This window comes from Mastomys coucha, unplaced genomic scaffold (genome assembly GCF_008632895.1).
Source record: "Mastomys coucha isolate ucsf_1 unplaced genomic scaffold, UCSF_Mcou_1 pScaffold20, whole genome shotgun sequence".
NCBI lineage: Eukaryota > Metazoa > Chordata > Mammalia > Rodentia > Muridae > Mastomys > Mastomys coucha.
Window position 1 is genome coordinate 23,333,314 of NW_022196903.1, and position 23,302 is coordinate 23,356,615.

At 42.8% G+C, this 23,302-nt stretch overlaps 1 protein-coding gene across 1 annotated transcript in view; it reads right to left on the reverse strand.

The window, feature by feature from the left end:
* Znf800 (zinc finger protein 800) overlaps positions 1-12,196 on the reverse strand; it is a 190,646-nt gene extending 178,450 nt beyond the window's left edge. Inside the window, exon 1 of the mRNA XM_031381325.1 lies at positions 11,849-12,196. The gene's annotated coding sequence lies outside the window, so the exon portion shown is untranslated. The remainder of the gene's footprint in view (positions 1-11,848) is intronic.
* Between the last annotated feature and the right edge of the window lie 11,106 nt (positions 12,197-23,302).

Below are 23,302 nucleotides of genomic sequence, written 5' to 3' on the forward strand. Positions count from 1 at the left end.
ATCCACTGTCACTGTCTTCAGACACACCAGAAGAGAGCATCAGATTCTATTACAGATGGTTGTGAGCCACCATATAGTTGCTGGGAGCTAAACTCAGGACCTCTGAAGAGCAGTCAGTGCTCTCAACCTCTGAGCAATCTCTCTAACCTCTGCATCTTGAATCTTACTTGCTCTCAATGCCATGTGTAATTCCTATTATGGGTTTGATGAACATGCCAACATTTATTCTCATTGGTTGTGTTTATCTTGCATCTTTAAAGGTTCGTAATCCAGCCTCGTGTAGCTTGATGTCTTCTCCATCCCCGATTGGTCAGACTCCTGACATTCAGGAGCCAGCGGGCATCATGAGCTTGTGTAGCTTCCTCACTGTCTCCCTCTTTTCCTCATTTTACCTCATCCTTGCCTTCCACTCTCTTCTCTTTCCTTTCCCTCAGCAGCTGATCAGTGCATAGAACTACAGCATGTAGGATGACTCCAGATGTCTGCCCCTAAGGCATGATGAAGACGAGCACACTTTAAAATCCCCACTTCCTTTATTTTAACATTTACCCCCTTTAAAATGTTAAATTTATTCCTGTGACTTAGGAATTTTGTCATAGGTTAGCAAAAGTTACATAATTAAAAAAAAAAAAAAACTGTTCCCTGTCTCTGTTATGGTTGCTTAATAAGTGTGAATTAAATAATCATAGATATTTACCATTACTGACTTGGGGAACACTAATTTCAGAGGGAAAACATGGTTAGAATCTATCTTAAATTTGGCATCAAAAACTCAATATTTTCTACACGTTTAAGACATAAATATAACTACAAGTAACCCGCCACAAATAGTCTAATGTACGTCAGCCTAAACAACATCTTCTAACCTGATTAACTCTGACAGATTTGCACAGATAAAAATGACAAAACCACTTACCTCATATCATATATAAAGATTAACTTAAAATGGGTTAATGGACCTACATTTAAAAACTAAAACTATCGCCTGGCGGTTGTGGTGTACACCTTTAATCCCAGCACTTGGGAGGCAGAGGCAGGTGGATTTCTGAGTTTGAGGCCAGCCTGGTCTACAGAGTGAGTTCCAAAACAGCCAAGGCTATACAGAGAAACCCTGTTTCAAAAAACCAAAAAAAAAAAAAAAAAAACAATGAAGTGTGCAATGAATTGGAATCCAGTGCTGGAGCTGGAGAGAAGAGACAGGAGGACCCCTGGGGCCGGCTAGTCAGCCTACCCAACAGCAAGCTGCCTCCTCCAACCAGAGACCCTGTCTGAAAAACCAAGATGGACTGCACCTGAGAAATGACACTCAAGGCTGATCTCTGGCCTACACATGCGCATACACACACACACACACACACACACACATAAAGCCACATCTGCACACACACACACATGTACCCACATCTGTACACAGACATGTACCCACATCTGCACACATATACACAGAGAGAGAGAGAAATATAGGAACAAATCTTTGTAATGTTGTGCTGGAGTTTTTTCTTAGAGAAGATATAGAAAGACAAACTGGACATCATCAATATTAAAATCTGTGTTTTAAAGCATACCATAAAGAGAGTGGAAGGACAATGTCCTGAATAAGAATGTCTGTGTGCCTTATCTGATAAGGGGCCCAGTATCCAGCATAGATTAAAAAAAAAAAAAATCCTACAACTCAACCAGGTTAAAAATGGGAGAAAAATTAAATAGATATTTCTCTAAAGATGATATGCAAATGACCAGTGAATACCTGAAAAGGTGCTCAGTGTCAACCTGTTGTTAGAAATACAAATCAAAGACATTGTTACATGCCTCTTCACAGACACAAGAATAACCATAACCAAAAAGAGAGATGATCATGAGCAAAGCGCTCCCTGTCACTAAGCATTTGCAAAGGAACAGTATTGCCTACAACACCCTCAAAGCAGAAATAACATCTGTCGATTGATGAGCGGGCAAAGAAAGTGTAGCAGAGTCATGCAGCAGATGTAAATCAACGTTCTTCTCAAACACAGCCAATTCATTACTATCACGAGGATGGAACTTAAAAAAGACATACTCTAAGTTACAGAAGCTATATACAAAAGCTGTATGTGTACTGTGTTATTCCACCTGTCTAACAGGACCACAACAAGCAAACCCAGTAGAGGCAGGAAGTAGCGTGGTAGCTGCTGGAATATGGAGAAGAGAGGAATAGACGCTGCTAATCAGTCTGGGGGATTTCTTTGAAGTAAGTCATGGATTTAGAAAGTTGGGATGGCTGTACAGCTCTGTAAATATACTGGAAATGACTGGATTGTGTATTTTTATTTGCTTGCAGTGATGGAGACTGAACCTAGAGACACATGTATGCAGGCAAGCTCGTTACCACTGAGCAACATCTCCAGCCTCCTGAATTGCCCTTTAGAACGCTGAGCACTATGGTTCTAAAGGCTACCTCAGGTAGACTTTGTTTCCTTGTGAATGCTTGGGAATGGGAAAAGCTTTGTGATGTAAGGTTCCAGAGATGGAGATGGGGTCAGAGGAGTTCCTAAGAATGGATGTGATAGACTGCCACCTTGCGCAGGAGTTCATTCACTTGGGTCTTCATGCTATCTTTCTCCTCTTTAATTCAGAAAATCAGCACTGTGCTAATGTACTTTAGGTAAATTAACTTCTCCTGAACTCAGTATATTTTCCAAAGTATAACCCAAGGGAAGTGATAACTAGATAGCAAGCATACATATTGTCAGCAGCAAGACTACTATTTTCAAATTATATATATATATACATATACATATAATATATACATATACATATGAGTATATACACATGATTATATATATACATATGCATATATATATATGTATATATATATATATGAAGGAGAGAGTGTGTACAGTGATGGTGGTGGTGGTTATGTTATACAACCTTGTAAGGACCCATTTACCACCCCTATGGAGAGGTTGAGGACAATTGTACTCATAGATTATAGTGAAATCATCGACGTAGGCCTTACTGGGGTGCCTGATGGTAGTAAGCACAGTGTTACTGCAACTATTGTTCTAACACAGCCTTTTTCCAAGAGAATTACAGTTTCAGCAGCACACACTTAAAAGATGGTAATGAACATGAAATAAGTCAACATGATACAGAGCTTGGAATAATCAACATTGAAGAAGTCCTGTGTTCTGCACGCACTTCCAATATGGACTCGGGTGTTTCTTCTGCCAATTTCCTGATTCTCAGACAAAACAAGTGTCCAGTAAAGCTTGATTTGGTGTCTTGGTTATTCCCAAACACACAGATAGCTTCTTTCAATAATTTGGCTAGATTCTAGTCATGATTCTCTCTGATCAGGCTTATGGTTCCCCTGGTGGGCCACAAACTTAACAGATGCACTCATATAAGACCACGGCAATCCACAGCCTCAAACCCTGTTCTCCCTGAGCTTGTATTCTATGGCAAGGGGAAGACATGTTGGCAATGGTCATGGGGTGGGGGTGGGGGTGGTTCCCAGCTAACTCTGATGGTTGTGGGCTGGAGATCCCATTGCCTAGGTCACCAGGAAAACATGATTGTCATCCTTTGCAAAATGACAGGGTGTCTCCACGGCCTGTTTTCACAGACTGCTTTCTAACTCTCAAGGTGCTTTCCCATTTTTTCCGAGTAGTGATTTTTCTAAAAGTTAATTACCAACCATTAGTTCCCACAAAGGACTAGCCAGAAATCTGAGTTAAAAGAGGGAAACCCTCTCACCTCCCGTCAGTGCAGCGAGCAGTTAATGCAGAAAATAGAGAATAAAGGGAGTGTCTGGATAATAATAATGATAATCCCAGCAATATCAATGAACTCCCGTGGACCCAGTTGTGCAATAATAAGGCTGTCTGTTATTTTCAAATGAATCCATGTCATACCAAGAAATAACAACCTGCAATTAAACCAAAGGCCACTCAAACCCCTCTGAGGCCCTGAACATGTATGTCATAAAATAACTGTTTTAAATGTCCTGGTGGGTCATAGGTCAGACTACATGTGACTTTGTAACCTGGGAGTGTAGAAGAGCAGACACACTCCAGATAATTCCTCTAAAATGTACTGGAGCCCCTATAGCCAGTCTGCCCTTCATTGCCAAAGGTGCCCACGGGAAAAATAACAGATAGTTAATATGAGCAAATGACCCATTATATTGAATCAAGATCCCAAATAAATAAAAATGATACAATTCAAAAATTGCTCCATATTACCAGTAAAGTACACAAACCTCATGAAAACAGTTAAGATGCAAATGATATCTGGAAGAGCATTACTCCATCTTAATCTTGTTCTACCATCTGTGAGAGCCTACAGTTAATGTGTCCCAGGATGGCTTCACCATTTTTCACACTAGAATATTGAACAGAGGCCCACAGGCTTTGTGGCCTTGTGCTTCATGGCTAAATCAATTTAGAAAAGGGAATCAAAACAAATTCCAGAAATGTGAGGTCTTATGAAAATTAAAAATGTCTGGCATTCTAATGGGTGACCTACAGTATAACATAAACACTCCCATGCTTTTTCAGATGGGAGCTAGCTGCCATCGATTTTGCCAAGTTTTATGACTTTGGGCAATCTAACTTCTCTGTGTCCTCCTTCTCTCATTACTGAGATGAAGAAAGGAACAATACCTGTTGATTGTAATGAGAATTTTCTGAGTGAATATGAATAAAACCACTTAGAAAAGCATGCAGCACACCGTGGACGCTGAGTAAGAGACAGCCATTCCTAATCTGATGGCATACTGTGGGTGCTCCAGCATGATGTCATTTTCACAGGACCAACAGAGGGAGCCTCTTGGCTTCAGGATGTTTGGACCAGAGATACAACGTAGTGAATAATGTAGGCCAACAAATAAGCCCTTCTGTTAGCAATGTAGTAAGTAGCTGATTTGTTCCCATTCCTCCAGGTTCCTTCAACCTCTGAATATCTGAGGACCTGGAAGAGCATGTGCTCTCTGTTCTGCCAACACTAGGAAAGGGATGCCCTTAGGAAGCCACATCTGGAGCAGTCCTCTGTGGAAAAGTACATAAAAGCCTACAACGGCATTTCCATGACACTGTTGATGGCTAAGACAGCACTTCAACATCCAATTAGATTTCAAAAGCATTATCATAGTTTTCACTTTTCTGAGAGATGCAGCCATAGAAGGGTAACAAGGGGAACATACATCAACCAGATCCCAGAAGTAGATCCCTAACTCCAAATCCTTGCTGTATGCTTTCCTACTACTGTGTTTTCTACTCTTCATATTTTTTTTTCCATTTTCTGAGCCTCCTTCCTGTGTCGTCTTTTTCAGTGAGAACATGATCTTTATCCAGCACCCCACCCTATCATGCAGGCTGATTACTCACTGAGCGTACCACCCCTAAATCAAGCATCCCTAGGAAGCCCTAGTGTACTAGAGTCCAATGTCACCACTTACACACACACCCAAGGATCCTCTTGTATTTTCTTTTTCTACAACCTGCATGGTTTTGAAGGGTTATCTGCTGAAACACAGTTAACCCCTTACTTGCCAAAGGACATATGGGTTGTTTCCAGCTTTTAGTTAATCATAAATAAAGCTGCTACAGACATATATGTGTGGGTTTATGTCGTTTAGTTTCTCTGTGATAAACGTCTGAGTGATTCTAGAACAGCTGCGAGCTTTGTGTTTACTTTGGCATGAAGCTGGCACAAAGTCTTTTCTGCAGCAACTATACATGCTCCTGTAGTTTCACTAAGGAGATGCGAGTTCTGCATATTATGCTGCACTATGGCCCCATCTATGAGGGAGGCATTTTTCTCTACATCATAGCCGGCATTTGTCATTGTTGATACTTCTTCATTTTAATCATCCAGATAGATACGTAGGGTGTGGCTATCTCATTAAAATTTGAACTAGGATTTATTTGACAGCCAGGAATGTTAGGCATCTTTTTTTGTGTGTCTATTTGCCTTCTGTATATTTTCATTAATAAAATGTCTATCTATGACTTTTTGCCCATTTTTAAATTGATGTGTGTGTGTGTGTGTGTGTGTGTGTGTGTGTGTGTGTGTGTGTGTTGGGATGGTCAACTGTCCTCGTGTGTCTAGGTCTGGGAGATTTTCCAGGATGAAGAATTTTCAGTGCTAAAGTCTGATAAGTCATGGAAAACTCAGTTGAGTCAGTTGCCTTTGTTCTAGTGCAGTGGATTTTACTGTAGGTTTCTTGAGTTTGATACCCAGAGCAGATTCGGAAAAGGAAATGTTGATATGCTGCACAGCACTAAGTTAAAACCTTTGCTTTGAGAAAGTTTGCTAAGAGGATAAAGAGATAACACAGCCTAGGAGACAATATTTTCAAGCTGTTATATATTTTGGAGCCTGGCAGAGAGAACATAAAAGAACTTAAAGGGCCAGAGCCCTGGTTTAGTATAGAATGTGCTTGCACAGCAAGGGCGAGAATCTGAGTTGGATTCCCTGGTAGTGCGGTCCACCCAGAGCTTAAAGCTGGGGTTGTAGAAAGTCCACACTACAGGAGGATCATTTGTTACAGTTTTGACATCTCCTCAGAGGGTTCCAGCAATGGGTGGCAGCATTGTATCCCACTGTTCTAGACTCTGAGATACAAACTGTTGGCGGGGATGAATGAGCTCTATCTGCCACCCTGAACCCATAAAGCCTAGCACAAGGGTCACAATGGATTTTTTTTTCTGCCTTACAACAAAATAAGGCCAGACTAAAGGGGATGGTGTCAGTTAGAGGATCCTATGACTTAGAACCAGGATGCAATGTCCCTGTGAGTATGTTAGAGCATGCTGTGAGTATTTGAGGATGCTGTGACACGTGTTAGGACAGGTACACATGGTGACTTTGTCATTTCCTCTATAGTTACGGTAGACATAGTACACTAGAAAGGGAAACTTCCAGGGGAAGAGATTTCACTGGCATGCTCATCCCACCGCTCTGAGAGCTTTGGAGTCTGTACAGAGGCAGCTCTTCTCAGAGCTCCCACCCACATCTACTTTACTCCTTTAGTGCTGGCTATACACCACACTCTGCAAGAAACTCCTCAAGAATGCTAATGAGTAGGACTTATCCAAATTATCAAAACTTAATTCTCTGGAAGGGAGAAGGATGTAGGAGGTGGTTCTCATGCTTTGATCAGGAATCTGCATGGGAATGCTGAAGATCCTGTTTCCCAACTGGTTCTTGATCAATCAAAAAAGATGCTAGCAGCCAATGACTGGGTGGAAGAGCTGGGACTTCCAGGTTCCAGGCAGGTGAGGAGACACAGGACAGAAAAGGATATTCGTCATGCTTTGAATGGAGAGAGAGTCACTAGCCATGTGAGATCTCAGGTGGAGTGGCCATTGGTCACTTCCCTGACTGGGCCTGGAGTAGCAGGCAGGAGATTAGAAACACAACTAAATTGAGGACAGATTCAGAGATGTTGAGCTAGTACTAAAGGTAACTGAGCAACTAAGCTGAGGGCAGACTTAGAGGTGTTGATCTGGGAGTGAAGGTAAGAGCACATTAGCCACGGGAGGCTTAGAAGTGGTTGGCCATTGAGCTAAAAGCATATTAAAAATAAACTAATGTGGTGTGTGTGTGTGTGTGTGTGTGTGTGTGTGTGTGTGCGTTTCATCTGCAGATCCAAGGGAACTTGGGCAGGGACAGGTAGTATAGTCCACCTAGAGCTTAAAGTGGGGTAGTAGAAACTCCACACTACAGAAGGATCCCAGGCATTTGTTACAGTTTTTACATCTCCTCAGAGGGTTCCAGCAATGGGTAGCAGCATTGTATCCCACTGTTCTAGACTCTGAGATACAAAGTGTTGGAGGGTAGGAATGAGCTCTACCTGCCACCCTGAACCCATAAAACCTAGCACAAGGGTCACCTATGTGAGACCAGATTATATAATATATATACTTATATATTATATATACAATGATATATAATATATATGTGATTGCATGTTTATTTGCATGTTTTATTTGTAAAGCAATTTTTAATGAGTGAATAGGGGCTGGGAAGATGGCTCTGTTAAAGTGCTGGGTGTATAAACATCAGAACCTGAGATTGATCCCCAACACTCATGTAAAAAATAAAAATAAAAATAAAAAGAACTAAGTGCAAGCCTGTAATCCCAGGGGAGGTAAAGACAAGGGAATCCCCAGAGCTCACTAACCAGCCAATCTAGATGAAATGGTCCCATGATAGAAGTCTGTCTCAAAACAAATAAGGTGAAAAGCCATTGAAGAAGACACCTGATATCCACCTCTGGCCTCTACTCACACATACAAGTATTCACATACACACACACACACACACACACACAAATACATAAACAAAATACATACATATGTAAAATGAATGAATAAAAGAGAAAAGACCCCCTAACCCATTGCCCCTCGATACCTGCCCCTCACCAGCTGCAGCACTCAGGAGAGTGAGCCTTGCACCTTGCCTGGGCAGCAGACTAGAGCTATCCCTGCTGGTGTTGGCAGGAATGAGCCATCCCTGAAGGCATGAGAATGGGAGAGCTGGCTCTGCCCCTTGCCAGCTGCAGCATGGGAGTGGTATGAGCGCAGGAGAGCTCACAGGCTGACCAGCTCAGCTACCACCCAGGCCCAGATTCAGGGCTTTGAGTTGGCCCATTCCAGCATCTACCCCATGATGAACCGCTGGAGAAAGTAGAAGGGCCAGTCCAGTAGAGTTAAAGCTGTAAGACCTCCATGGCACTGAGCAACAACAGGATCCAAGAGGAGTTCCCCTGAAGACCCAGTACTGATAGAGTGGCAAAAGCCAATGGCATCGACCCAGACCAATGACTTCTTGCAATGAACATCTGCAAGCAAAGAAATGTGGGCAAAAGGGTATACTGTGGGACACAGTATACACACTACAGCTCCCACAATGATATTTTCTTCTTTTGGTGGGGGGGGGGCGCGTTGCAAGGGCCAAGAGTGGGTACAAAGGGGTGGGAGACGAGTAGGATTGGGCTGCATGATGTGAAATTCACAAAGATCCAATTAAAAGTTAAATTTAAAAAAAAGAATAAAGCAGGTGGTGGTTAATGGTTAGGAACAAATATCATTTACTTTGTCTCTTTTGCTTGAAATTAAAGAATCAAAGCAAGTGAAAGACAAATTTTAAGATAAACTAAACTGTCCCAAACCCTTTCTAATCTACCCCAAAGCTACTGGAATTTAGAAACTGAGCACTGATGCTAAGTGTTATCAGTGGGCATTTTCACTCCATCCTTTTAGAGAGCTGTATCTCATCTTCAGGTAAACTAGAATCTAGAGTTCCTGACCGCAGTGGCCTGAAGAGGGAGTTTGGTAGATGTAAGGGGTTTCCGGGCCTCACTCCAAGCCAGATGACTCAAAATGTGCATAGCAACAAGATCTCTAGGTCACTCATTTGGTCATTTAAGTTTAAGAAACAGTGTGCAGCCCAATGGCCAAGAAGCCATCTTAGGAGTGGGAAAAGCTAAGAGACCCTTTCAATGAAAGAGCGGGAAGGAGCCGGGCAGTGGTGGCACATGCCTTTAATCCCAGCACTTGGGAGGCAGAGGCAAGCAGATTTCTGAGTTCGAGGCCAGCCTGGCCTACAGAGTGAGTTCCAGGACAGCCAGGGCTATACAGAGAAACCCTTTCTCAAAAAAAAAAGATGGGGGGTATGGGGGGAGAAAAACCAACCACACAGAGAAGCCAAACCTGAAGCTCTTCAGCTCTCTCTAAGCCTCGAAGGCCTCTTAGGACTTGAATCCTTCTCTCCCCAGTCTAAGCAGATACATGAACAATAAAACCCACACAGCACAGGAGGATAACCCATAGGCACCACAGACTATGTCATTTCTTATCCCTGAAGGACTGGCTGGGTGGCAGGTCCAAGGACCGTGGCCAGATATCATCCTGAGACAGACCAAAACAAGATGGTCTCTGAAATTAGCCTCCATCGAAGCAAGCTCTCTAGGGTTGCGGCTCCCCGGAGGCATTGTGGGTGGGTCTCGTCGCTCCTACCCTCATGTGGCCAGATTTCTGTAATTCCCACATGACGTGGATCGTGCTAGGCCATCCCCTCTCTGCACTAAGGTCCTTTAGAAACGTGGGCTTGCCTCCCCAGTTCAGTTCATACACTGGCATCCTCACTTGCATTTCCAACTGGCAGCTGTTTCTTTCTAATGGCAGCTCTCCCTGAAACAGATGAAAAGGGGGGCACTGTGGCCTTCTTTTACTCATCAGAACTTACACCTGTAGAGAAACAATTCTTTGTAGTTGTCTCGTTTCTGGTACTGCTGATGTATCCTTTCCTACAGAGATGATCAGCAGCTGATAGCAGCCATGGGGCAAGAAGAGAATGCCCAACAAAGTCTGCCCTGAGCCCTGCACCACCCTCCACCTTCACCTGGTACAACTGCAAACACATCCTAGCACCCGAGTGGACCACATCAGCTGCAAACAACACAAACAACACTTTGCTCTTGGTGAAACTGCTTGAACTATTTTTTGTTTTATAATAACAAATACACCCACAAAAAAAATTTATTTTTTTTTTTTACTTGCTTTTGCCATAGCTCTGGGCAGTTTTTACAATCTGCATCAGGGGGAGATTGATTAATGTGAATGTTTTAGCTGTGGTTGTTGTTTGTGTATAAACTTTTGTTAAAACAAGTACGGCAGAAGAAATGACCTTTATGTAGACACCTATTAAGGCACTAAAAGGCTTGGCTACATTCATCCGAGACTCGTACACATAACGAGGGGGACAATAAGGGGATCAGCAGCTGCAGGGGTTGAATTGAATCCTTCAACAATAGAAAAGTTTTTCAGACCCAAATACCAGCAATCAAAGAGAATTTTTGCAGATAATCCGAGAGAAAGAAAATAAGAGAGGGGAAAAAAGCTAGGCAACTTTGTACCGGTTAGCATAAGGTTGCCATCTGAAACATGTCAGCTTAGGGGCAGTCCCTACCTCCATTCTTTTGCCCAACTGCAGTATTCAAAACTGTTTCCCCCAAATAATCCCAGATGGCATGCCACAAAATTTCAATTCATTTTAAAAGCTTTCTTTGCTGTTATTATGTGGTCGAAAGTACGAAAGCAGCTTGCCATTCTCATAGCACTATTTGCATTGGCTATTATCCCCTAAAATCCCCCTTTAAACAGCTACATTGTCAGCCCATAGGCCTCATTTAGAACTACAAAAAGGCCCAGATTAATTCGATCAAAGAAAGAGCCAAGTACAAAATGCACTTTTCAAACTGTATCAGAGTAGGTTCGCTTTACGGATCGCTTCGGGGCAAGAACCGCGGGGAGAAAAGAAAGAACTGCAAGAAAGGTTGGTTTACGAAGTGAAATTACTCGGTTTGGCTCCCTAGCTGATTTATCTGAACATCTCAAGGCGAAATCTCCAATTAAAAAATCTTCCTGAGAAATATATTTGAATATAAATGCGGAAACAGACACCCACAAATTGCAGCATTGCATGCGCGCCACGGGCTTTCAGCCACCATTCTTCCGCGGCAGTCTGAAGCCCGGCAGCGGCGATCTGCTTGGTAAAAGGCTGTTCTGGGACCTCGTATACTGCATTAAAACTAAGTCTTTTGCACAGATTTAAAAAACAAAGATCCATCTGACTTTCTGCACCCCATCCCAGAGAAAATGTTTGATGTCACTCCCAGAAAAGAAAGTGAAGGAAAAACAAAGAAGAAGAAAAAGAAAGAAAGGAAAAGGGGGGGAAAACCGTGTGACAACATTTCTTTCCATAGAACAAAACACATTCAAAATGCAGGTGGAATTCCGGGATTACCCGCAGGAGGCCAAGGCTGTCTGCTAGCCTCGAGGTTTGTTGATTTTAGTCTCACCTGGGGGTCTGGAGGTGGGGAGCACGCTGCGACGAGACGAGAGAGTTTGGGGCTCTTAGGAACTCTGCATTAGTTTCCCAGGCAGGGTTAGCCGCGTGGTCCCGCTGGAGAAGGCGCGGGCTCCCGGGACTCTTCGCCGGGAGCTGTCCCCCTCAGCCGCTGCTTTTGTGCGCGCAGAACATTTTATAGAGGAGTGAATGGCTGCACAAAGGTAGGCCGTGCGCGGCAAGATATGCAATTTGCCTCTTCAGAGACCCAGCAGGGCTGGAGCACCGAAAACACCGGCAGCTGCAGCAAATAGGAGTGATCCGCAGCAGCGCGCAGCCAGCGACAGTTTTAGTTGGTTGTTTGGGCTGGGTCTTTTGCTGCAGGAGACCTGGGCGGTCTGCTGTTCAAAGCCACCCTGGTAACAAAAGACCATCATGCAACTCTAATGGCATAGAACATGGGGTTTAGAAAAGTCACGCTCCCCAAAGGCTTCCAACTACACTCCAGTAGTCCTCTAGATTCTTAGTCACAGGCTTATCTAGAAATCGGAAGATTTAATAAATTACTTAAATCGCATCTATCACTACAACCAAATCCTTATAATAGTGCTGAGAAGCCCCTAGAACAGCGTTCTCAACCTATGGGTCGTGGGCCCTTTGGGGATTGAATGGTCCTTTGACATGGGTTGTCTAAGGCTATCAGAAAACACAGAAATTTACATTACAATTCATAACAATGGCAAAACTACAGTTATGAAATAGCATCGAAAATTATGGTAAGGGTCACCACAACATGAGGCACTGTAATAAATGGTTTCAGCTTTAGGAATGTTGAGAACCACTGCCCTAGAGAAATCAAACATGGATAGCAAAACTTGGAAAAGTTACCCTACCTCCCATTGCTGAAAGCAGAAAGATAGGGAAAGAAGTAGACGGTAGATCCAGCATGGAGACACAAACCTGTAATCTCACCACTGGTGAGGCAGAGGCAGGAGGATCACTCTAAGTTTGAGGTCAGTCTTAAATACATAGTAACTTCCAGCATAACCTAAGTTACATAGTGAGTCTCAAAAAACTAAAAATATTAAGGGGGGATGGACGGAAGAAGAGGAATTGGATTTGAATCCATGGAGGTAGAGGGGTGGGGAAGGCTGGAACAATGGCTCAGTGGTTAAGACCACTGGCTGCTCTTCCAGAAGAACTGGGTTCAATTCCCGTATTGCAGTATCTGTAACTCCTCACTCCCAGGGAAGCTGATGCCCTCTTCTGTGGTCCCAAGGGCACCACAAGCAGTGCACACATACAACATGTGGGCAAAACATTCAAACATGGGAAACAATGATAAATTATTTAAAAGAAGTGGGAGGATCAAGGCCAGCTTCTGCTAATTGGAGGCTAGCCTGAGCTACATAAGACCCTGTTGGAAGGAAGGAAGAAACAAAGTAGAAAAAGAATCAAGATGTTGTTCTGCCTGGCCCACCTGGTGGTCCACACTTTAAATACAAGCCAGCACTCAGGAGGCAGAAGCAGGTGGGTCTCTGTGAGTTTGCAGCCAGCCTGTTCTGCATGGTGAGTTGCAGGCCAGCCTGGGGTACATGGTGATACCCAGTTTGCTAAAGATACTAGGAAAGACAATCATATTTGTTGATTCATTATGAGACAAGTTATGTCACCCAGAGAAAACACACCGGAAGATGTTTATTTCTAGTGAATGTCAATATCTGGAATGAAAATATTCTCTGTGACTTTTATGTAGATCTCTCTGGGGCCCTAGCTAAAAAATATCATGACTCCCTTTCATGCTGTGTATTTGTATGATGATGAGTCAAGAACGGTCTAAATTAGGCAAGAGGATCAAAATGTCTGTCAGTTCTTCCTTACCACCTCTTCAGGATGCAGAGAATCACAGTGATGCCACTGGAACTTGCTAGGACATTGTTCAAGGCAAAGTCAAATGAGTTTATTTCTTAGTGTACGAATACAAGTTTAGCCTCACACGGGACTTAAAGGTCTGTGCTCTGCCGCCTAGAACACTGGTAGATGCTATGCTACACAGGTAGCTGAGATTCAGTGTGGCCGATGTAAAACTTTCAGCCACATGTGTCAGACTCCAAATCCTCTGCAAGGAACTATTCCCCTTCTGAGGCATGTGACTAAACTACTGGCACCCTAGAAACAACCTCCGTTTTCTTTAGACAAGTGGGAAAAGATGATGTCTTTTTTAAAATTGTTTCACAGGGTCTGGAGAGACAGCTCAGAGGCGAAGAACACTCATTGCTCTTCTAGAGGACCTGCATTCAGTTCCCAGCACCAATATCCCAGTACTCACAACCATCTGTAGTTCCAGTTCCAAGAGATCTGCTGCTCTCTTCTGGTTTCCGCAGGCACTACATGAACATGGTGCACAGACATACATGTAAGCAAAACACTTGTGCAGGTGAAATAAAACAAATCTTTAAAAATTGAGAATCCCATACATGCTTCTAATGTGTTTGACTAAATTTATCTCCCATTTCCTTCCCTCCAATTCTTCCCAGAAACATCCAGCACTTTTCCTTCCTAACTCCATGTTCTCTCTCTTTTATTAAGTCATTGAATCCACTTAGTGCTGTCTGTATGTGCATGAGTATAGAACCATCTACTGAAGCATGGGTAGCCATTCAGGGAGTACATCCCTGAAGAAACCCCACTCTTCCCCCCTTAGTAATCACTGATTGGTGTGCGACTTCCTGAGCCAATGCCCTGTCTAAGCTAGGAATTTTCTGCAGGTCTCATGCACAGAGCCAGGGCTCCGTGAGTTCATGTATCCAATGACCCTGTCATGTCTAGGAAATACTGCTTCACTGCCAATATCCACTACCTTCTGCCCCTCTTCCATGATGAATTCTGAGCCTCGGGGAGCTCCCCGGGGCTCAGATTTTATCCCATTTAGAGCTAAGCACTCTGAAGCCACTTACCTTCTGTGTGCTGACCATCACGGGCCTCTGTAGTAAACACCATCCTCTGCAAAAGGAAGCCTCTCGGATGAGGGTAGAGAGATGTAAGTCACCTTCTGTCAGATGTATAACAGCTTGAAAACTGGAAGTGGGAAAGAAAACGCTCTTTATCTAGATCTATTATGTGGCAAATACAATATTTTTAAATATGTCAGAGGAATGTTTATCTGCCACCAAGCATGATGGTTAGTCTCATTTGCCATAATAAGTAAGGCAGGGCAGATGGGCTGCAGTAAGAAGAAAACTCACTGGTCACATGTTACCAGGAGGAAACGGGTACCCCACCAAGTCTGCTAAAAGAGGGCACCTACCATAGTTTGTTTAAACAACGATGTATTGTCCATAGCTCTACAAGTTTGTGACCCAAGAGTAAGGCATGCCTTGTAAGGCATCGCTTTCTGGTTTCAGGTAGCTCCTGTCTCAGCTGTACCCTCCCACGATAGACACGTCGGAAGGGAGCAAGCTCCATGGCTTGCTTCTTATAAGAGCACTAATACTATTACTGGGGCCACACTCTCATGACCTAATTCCTTCCCAAGGACTTTACCCTTAACACATCAAAAGTTAACATTTCCATTAATTTGAAGTCATGAGACTTAGTCCAAAAGAGTCCAAGCAAAGGACATGAGTGCATATAAGTGAAAAAGAGAACAGAAGACAGCGACTAATGGTCTAGTGTAAATAAAAGACTCCTCAAGGCCACAACCAACCTCTCTCTACCTTTGTATCCAGCATTTAGCCCACACCCTCACACGCCTAAGGCTCCCAGGAAGGCTGAATGGAAATTCTGGAGACTGCTCCAAAGTCTCATATGAATCTCAATCATCTACTCCTACCCCAATGCTTATTCAGCATTTATTCCTACAAGCCATCCAAGGGGTGAAAGGTAAAAGACAGCTTGTGAAGGTTCAGGTCCCCTCATTTTGCTCTCAGGGGAAGGTCCTTGAGAGCCTTCTCTCAGGTACAGTATGGTTAGCAGCCCTCCTCATGGAGAAACATCCGTTTGGCTAGTGTGTGGTAGTACAATCTAGAGTGTCAAAATCCTATCTGCCAGCTGCTCTTCTCCAAGGCGTAATAACAAACGCTGCTGTGGGAATTACATTTTTCAGATGATTAGGTTATATAGCAGACTAATCACTTTTGCTTTTATGAAGAGCAAAGTGCACTGCTCTGCCGGCATTGTCCTTAGAGACTGTCAACTAAAGAATGTCAGCCAGGCTGTTTATGTAAGCCCCTGATTACTACTGAGATTTGGACAGTGGAGAGGAGGTAATAATGGTCTTTTCTGTCGTATCTATTTTGTAATTTGATGACTCCTATGAGCCTCTTCCTTCTAATTGCATAAAACAACTAAAGTATTCTGTTAAGGAAAAACGTGGTAGCTCAATAATGAAGAGCCAAAAGCCACCTAATTAAGACACAACTGCCAGAAATGAGGACAGAGCTGCTTAGGGGAACGGTGATAATCACTACTGGATGTCTCAAAAGCATGCCATACACTAATACACCAGGGGAAATAGCCAGCATTAGGCCACCAGGCATCTTCATCGGTGCATTCTGGAGCCTCATGCCCATCAGAACTTCAGTATCTTTAGCAATGGAATGCTGGGATCAGATGACTCCATACATTTGAAAATAAATCTTATTGTGTAGGCTCTTCTTCCACCTCTCAGCTCCCATGCCTACCTCTCGTCCCATAAATACTGTTAGGTTTTTTAGGAGGAGTGGCTCTTTGGGCTAGCCCAGAGCCCCATTGTAAAAAGTGACTATCATACCCAAAATTCTGACCTAAACCACTTTACATTTCTTTGTCTATAATTTAATGGAAGTGTTTGCTGGACTCTGACATAAGGGAGTCATCAGAATAAGGAGTGGTGGCCTCAAAACTCAAGGACCTAATGAAGTTCCAGACTCATTTGCCCCTGGCATACTTTAAGAACAGAGCTAAGGAGACATCATCACAGAGACAAAGGGCAGACCTGGATGCAGGGTCAACCATTACTTTCTGCTCCTTGAGGGGGACTTTGAAGGACTCAGCTTGGCATGAGGAAGAGGTAAGGTGGCCAAAAAGAGTGACCACTACATTGTGCCTGCAAAGTGAACAGGAGAGACACAAAAAGGGTCTGGAAGATGCTGTTGACTATATCACATTTCTACCTATGATTTCCTCCATACTGGATATTCTGTGACCTAGACTCTGTTTACGGCATGTTAAAGTTGGTGTGGACAAGCTTTCATAGTCTGCTGATTGGCTAATGCCTGAGTTGCCACCGGCCATCATTCCATGGCTAGTTTTCATTCTTCTCTATTTCTCTCTCAAAACCGCTCAACATCTATCTTTTTGAACCATTAAAACCTTTGGCCAGATATAATGCCTCATGCTTATAAACTTAGCTCTTGGAAGGCAAAGGCAACAGTGAGACCTTGCCCTGTTACAAAAAAAAAAAAAAAAAAAAAAAAAAAAAACAAAAAGAGAGAGAGAGAGAGAACCCCTCTGTGTGACTTTTTCACTTGGAAAGAGGGGAGAGTGGAGAAGGGGAGGCAATGGAAGTTAGAACAAATGGAGCCAGAAGTCACTGGTGCCCCAGGCAAGAACTCTGAGCTTAATGCAGGAAGCTGGAGTCCAGTAAAAACTGCCCCAGGAGTAGAAGACACACTGAAGGCAGCAGCTAAAGTAGAGAGAACTGGACAATTACCCAAGAGAATTGTAGACTATAAAGACTGAACACCAGACCTAAATAAACATCAGGTGTTACTGAGAACAGTAGAAAGAGAAGAAAAAAAAAAACAGACACCTAAGTCATAAAAGTAAGAGAACAAATCTCAGGAGAAGAAACAGATGTTGACACATAGGAGAGAAGGTTGAGGAAGAAATAGTTAATAGAGTCCTAAACTACAATGATCAAGGAGGCTATGAATTCAAAAACAGGGTGGGGGGAGCGGGTACTTCATCTGGAAGTGCAGAACAGTGACCTAGAGAAGCAAAAGTAAGTGTCAACCCTGGAGCTATTAGGAGGTCTTTCAGGGGCATTGTGTTCCTTCAGACACAAGGAAACCCCCTCTGAGGAGCCCTCACTGTGGGGAGTAGAGGTGGCAGTACTTACTTATCATCTAAATTACTAATTATTGACCATGTCCAGACCCATGAATAGAAAACACCACCTTCTGGCCAGGCACACCTCTAAGAAATGGGAATCCCACCAGCCTGGTCTACAGAGTGAGTTCCAGGACAGCCAGGGCTATACAGAGAAACCCTGTCTCATAAAAAAAAATACAAATGGGAATCCCCATAACCGCAGGTCCTCGTAAAGTCACAGTTAGCTGAATACTTACTGCATACCCTCCTGCCCCAACGTCTTCACCAAAGATGCTGGTGTATGATGCAAATGTATGCATTTTCAAGGACTGTCAAAGTAAAGGAATGTCAAAGTAAAGGAATGAAGCAATAGATGCCTAGTCTTTCACAGTCCTAGAGGCAAAAGGTGCAAAAAGAAGGAGTCGGTAGGTTCATGTTGTACTTGAAGGTTCCAGGGAGGAATCCTCACCTCTTCCTGGATCTGATGGCTTCTGTTGTTCCTTGATTTCTAGAGTCTTCTCAAACAAGTAAATTGTGTTAAGGGTTACAGAGAAGGGGCCTCTCATGTGGGGATAACTCACACATAAGGACTGTGAGCCCTATTGGTTCTTCATATTAGCACGTTAACTATTTTTATCCCCATGGTACTCAGGGTCAGCCTCAGATAGTGATCTGTTGACTGTCGTAGGAGAAATAGGAAGAGAGACTTGGGAGGTGGGTGGGGAAAGTGAAGTGAAGACCCCTGGAGAAAGAACTGAGCATGCAGAGTGGGAGTGGGGGGGTCCTCTTTACGCTAATGGCCATCAACATGTTTGCCTCCATAATCCTCTTAGTATTTTCAGTGACTGTTAAAATGTGATTGCCATACAACTCACTCATTTAAGTTGTACAGTTTAGTGGGTTTTAAGGGAGTTGTTATGTTTTCAATTTTGTTCAACAATCATCATCTCTGGTTGTTTGAATGAGAATGGTCACCATAAGCTCATATGTTCGAATGCTTGGTTCCCAGTTAGTGGAACTGTTTGGGAAGGATTAGGAGGTGTGGCCTTGTTGAAGGAGGTGCATGGGGGGGCCTCTCTCTCTCTCTCTCTCTCTCTCTCTCTCTCTCTCTCTCTTTCTTTCTTTTTCTCTCTTCTGCCTGCCTGCCTGGCTGCCTGCTACTATGATCCCTACCATAATGATCACAAGCTAGCCCTCTAAAACTGTATGCAATCCCCCAATTAAACGCTTTCTTTTGTAAGTAGCTTCTGTCAATGTGTCTCCTCATAGAAATAGAACACTAAGACATCATCTAATATCCAGGACGTTTACATTACCTCAAAAGTAAGCTTTGTGCCCACCCATAGACATTTCCTATTCTTCATTCTCCTTCCTAGCCCTCAGCAACTACTAATCTGATTTCTTTATCTATAGACTTGTCTATTCCAGACATTTCAACATAGGAGGAACTGTAAACTATATGGCCATTTGCAAGTAGCTTCTTTTGCTTCCTGTAATATTTTCAAGGTCTGTCCATGTTGTAGCATACATCATTACTTCAGCTGTTTTGTTTTGTTTTGTCCTTGTTTTTATTTTATACCTGTGGATATTTTGCCCACAGATGTCTATGCAATATATGCATGCAATATCCACAAAGGACATTAGAGGGCATCAGATCCCCCTGGGACTGGAGTTACAGATGACTATGAACTACCATATGGATGCTGGGAAATGAATCTGGGTCCTCCAGGGCATTTGGGTTGTCAGCCTAGTTGCTGACATATGCAGATGTGTGAGACCAGAGTAAGCTTTAAAAGGTATAGGAGAATTGCTGTCCTTCTCTGGAGCAGGGAGAATTTCCATTTTCTGCCATTAGTTAGAGCTTTATTACAGGGAACTTTTACTTTCTGTCAAAATTTCTTTGAAGTTACCAGGTGTTGCTGGTTTCCCATGACAAATAATCCTACATTTCAGTAGTGCAAGAGTTTTATTTGTTTGTCTTTGTCTTTACCTAAGTTGTTTCCAGATAGAAAATGGATAAAATATATCCCGTGGCAATCAGAATTCCAGCCTTCCCCTGTCACATACACATGGATGTCAGTGCCCAATCTCCCAGAGACTATGACTTAGGTGAGAAGGTTTAGAAGACAGACAGCTGCTAACTGGGGAAGTTAGGTATGGGGGCACACAACAACAGTTCCACTCCTTGGAAGACTAAGGCAAGAGGATCACCTGAGCCTAGGAGTTTGGGGCCTAGACAACATGGCAAGACCTTCTTTTAAAAAATTAACTTCATCTAGTCTGTCTGGGCTGGCGCCCTGAGCAGACCTTGGGTGCAAACTCCACAGCCAGTCTCACAACACCCAGAGGAAGCTCCACTCCCGGGTGTTCTAAAAATCCCAGAGATCACAGGATCCCCAAATCACAGGATCACAGAAACAGCTTGACTCTGAGGAGTACTGTCACAACCAGGATCACAGGAAGGACAGGCTCTAGTTAGATTTAGCAAGGGCAGGTAGCACTAGAGATAACCAGATGGCTCGAGGCAAGCATAAGAATATAAGCAACACAAACCAAGGTTCCTTGGCATCATCAGAACCCAATACTCCCACCATAGCAAGTCCTGGACACACAATCACACTGGTAAAGCAAGATTCAGATATAAAATCACTTCTCATGATGAGGATAGAGGACTTTAAGAAAGACATAAATAGCACGCTCAAAGAAATACAGGAGAACACAGATAAACAGCTAGAAGCCCTTAAAGAGAAAACACAAAAATCCCTTAAAGAACTACAGGAAAACACAATCAAACAGGTGAAGGAAATGAGCAAAACCATCCAGAATCTAAAAATTTAAATAGAAGCAATAAAGAAGTCAGAAAGAGAGACAACCCTGGAGATAGAAAACCTAGGAAAGAAATCAGAAGACATAGATGCAAGCATCACCAACAGAATACAAGATATAGAAAAGAGAATCTCAGGGGCAGAAGACACCATAGAAAACATTGACACAACAGTCAAAGAAAATGCAAAAAGCAAAAAGCTCCTAACCCAGAACACCCTGGAAATCCAGGACACAATGAGAAGACCAAACCTAAGGATAATAGGTATAGAAGAGAGTGAAGACTCCCAACTTAAAGGGCCAATAAATGTCTTCAACAAAATTATAGAAGAAAACTTCCCTAACCTAAAGAAAGAGATGCCTATGAACATATAAAAAGCCTACAGAACTCCAAATAGACTGGACCAGAAAAGAAATTCCTCCTGTCATATAATAATCAAAACACCAAATGCACTAAACAAAGAAAGAATTTTAAAAGCAGTAAGGGAAAAAGATCAAGTAACCTATAAAGGCAGGCCTATCAGACTTACACCAGACTTCTCAGCAGAGACTATGAAAACTAGAAGATCCTGGGCTGATGTCATACAGACCCTAAGAAAACACAAATGCCAGCCCAGACTACTATACCCAGCAAAACTCTCAATTACCATAGGTGGAAAAACAAGAATTCCATGAGAAAACAAAATTTACACAAATCCAGCCCTACAAAGGATAATAGATGGAATACCAACATAAGGAGCAAAACTACACCCTAGAAGAATCAAGAAAGTAATCTTTCAACAAACCCACACAAACCTAATTCCACTTCTTACAACAAAAACAACAGGAAGTAACAAGTACTTTTTCTTAATATCTCTTAATATGAAAATTAATATTACCAACATATCCTAATCAATTCAAATTTAAAAGTATGAGGAATTGGAAATTTATTGGCTATCATCTGGTGGTCTCTCTAATTTGGTAATTGGAGAAATAGGTCCAATATTGTACAATCCATATACACTTGTTTGTATGTGACAATGTCTTGCTGTGTACCACATAATTGTCACACCCACTCCAGTGGAGTCTGCATGACAAGTCCAAAAGCTTGGCCGCAGTCCTGAGGCAAAAAATTTCAAGGAAACTGGTCTCCTGGAAGTCCTTGGTGTCCCCTAACACAGATGTGGTCCAGATTTGTCCTTGCAATAGTCAGTGGAGGGTTTTTGTGTGCTTTCTTTCAGGATTGTTCTATCATAGGTATAGAGATGCCCCTAAGGAATGATTTGACAAATAGCCAAGTTAGATTGGAGTTGTTTCCTGGCCTCCACCAGTGTTCCAACATCCTAGTCAATGCTGAGCCAACCCTGGGCTTGGAATTTTGTAAAGACTGTCACTTATTCAGACAAAATTGCCTCCAGCATTGTAAGAGAGATAGTGAAAGAAATTGGGCATTGCAGTTTACTGGATAAGAGTTAATAATGCCAGGGCAAGTTCAATAAAGTAAATTTAGAAGCCGGGCGTGGTGGCGCACGTCTTTAATCCCAGCACTTGGGAGGCAGAGGCAGGCGGATTTCTGAGTTCGAGGCCAGCCTGGTCTACAGAGTGAGTTCCAGGACAGCCAGGACTACACAGAGAAACCCTGTCTCGAAAAACCAAAAAAAAAAAAAAAAAAAAAAAAAAAAAAAAAAAAAGTAAATTTAGAATTCTCATTATAGTCACATTTGACAGATTACATAATAGAAGAAAACTGGTGGGCTCCTCTGGCAAATGGAGGTTCACCACAAATACATAAAAAAAGCAGCTGAGTCACTCCCATATACAGGAATTTACAATGGTCTAAGAAGAAGATGGGTTGTGGCTTAAGAAGGAACTAGAGTTTTGTATTATTCATGGAAAGGTTAGCAAGAATGGGACCCCTGGTGCATACTTCCTCTAGCCCAGAATAGCAGAGTTGGTTGTTTACTAAGGGCTGGCTGGTGGTGGGTTGTACAATAGACTAGAATTGAAACTATGGCTAGGGCTGAAGCCTTTATACCTGGCTTCTAAGAATAAGCTGACCTTAGATAAGGCTGGCCTTATTTCAGTTGTAACCACTGCCTAGTTCCTGCCAATTTTCATGTATATATTTTTCTATAGAATCATTATGTATCAGATGATCTTGATGTAAGTTGGCTGTTGTATTATCTTCCTTCTGTCTTTCTGTAATGACTATAGAAGTCTGGTGCTTACTTTGAGAAACTACACTCAGATTCAGCACTCTCTTGTATTCATGTCTGTTTGTCACTTGCCCACTCCTTGCCCACCTAAATACCAGAACCCTGATTCTCCCTGGGTTGAGGGACCCCAACTGGGTTGGCCCGTGGCACATAATGGTCTTGAAATCTTGCTTCTACTATTTCATCCTCTCTATTAGTAGTATTGTTTATTTCATGTTTTTACACTATACTATGGTTTTCAGAACAGCTTACATATTTCAAAAGTATTTATAGGTCGGGCGGTGGTGGCACGCACCTTTAGTCCCAGCAACTTGGGAGGCAGAGGCAGGCAGATTTCTGAGTTTGAGGCCAGCCTGGTCTACAGAGTTAGTTCCAGG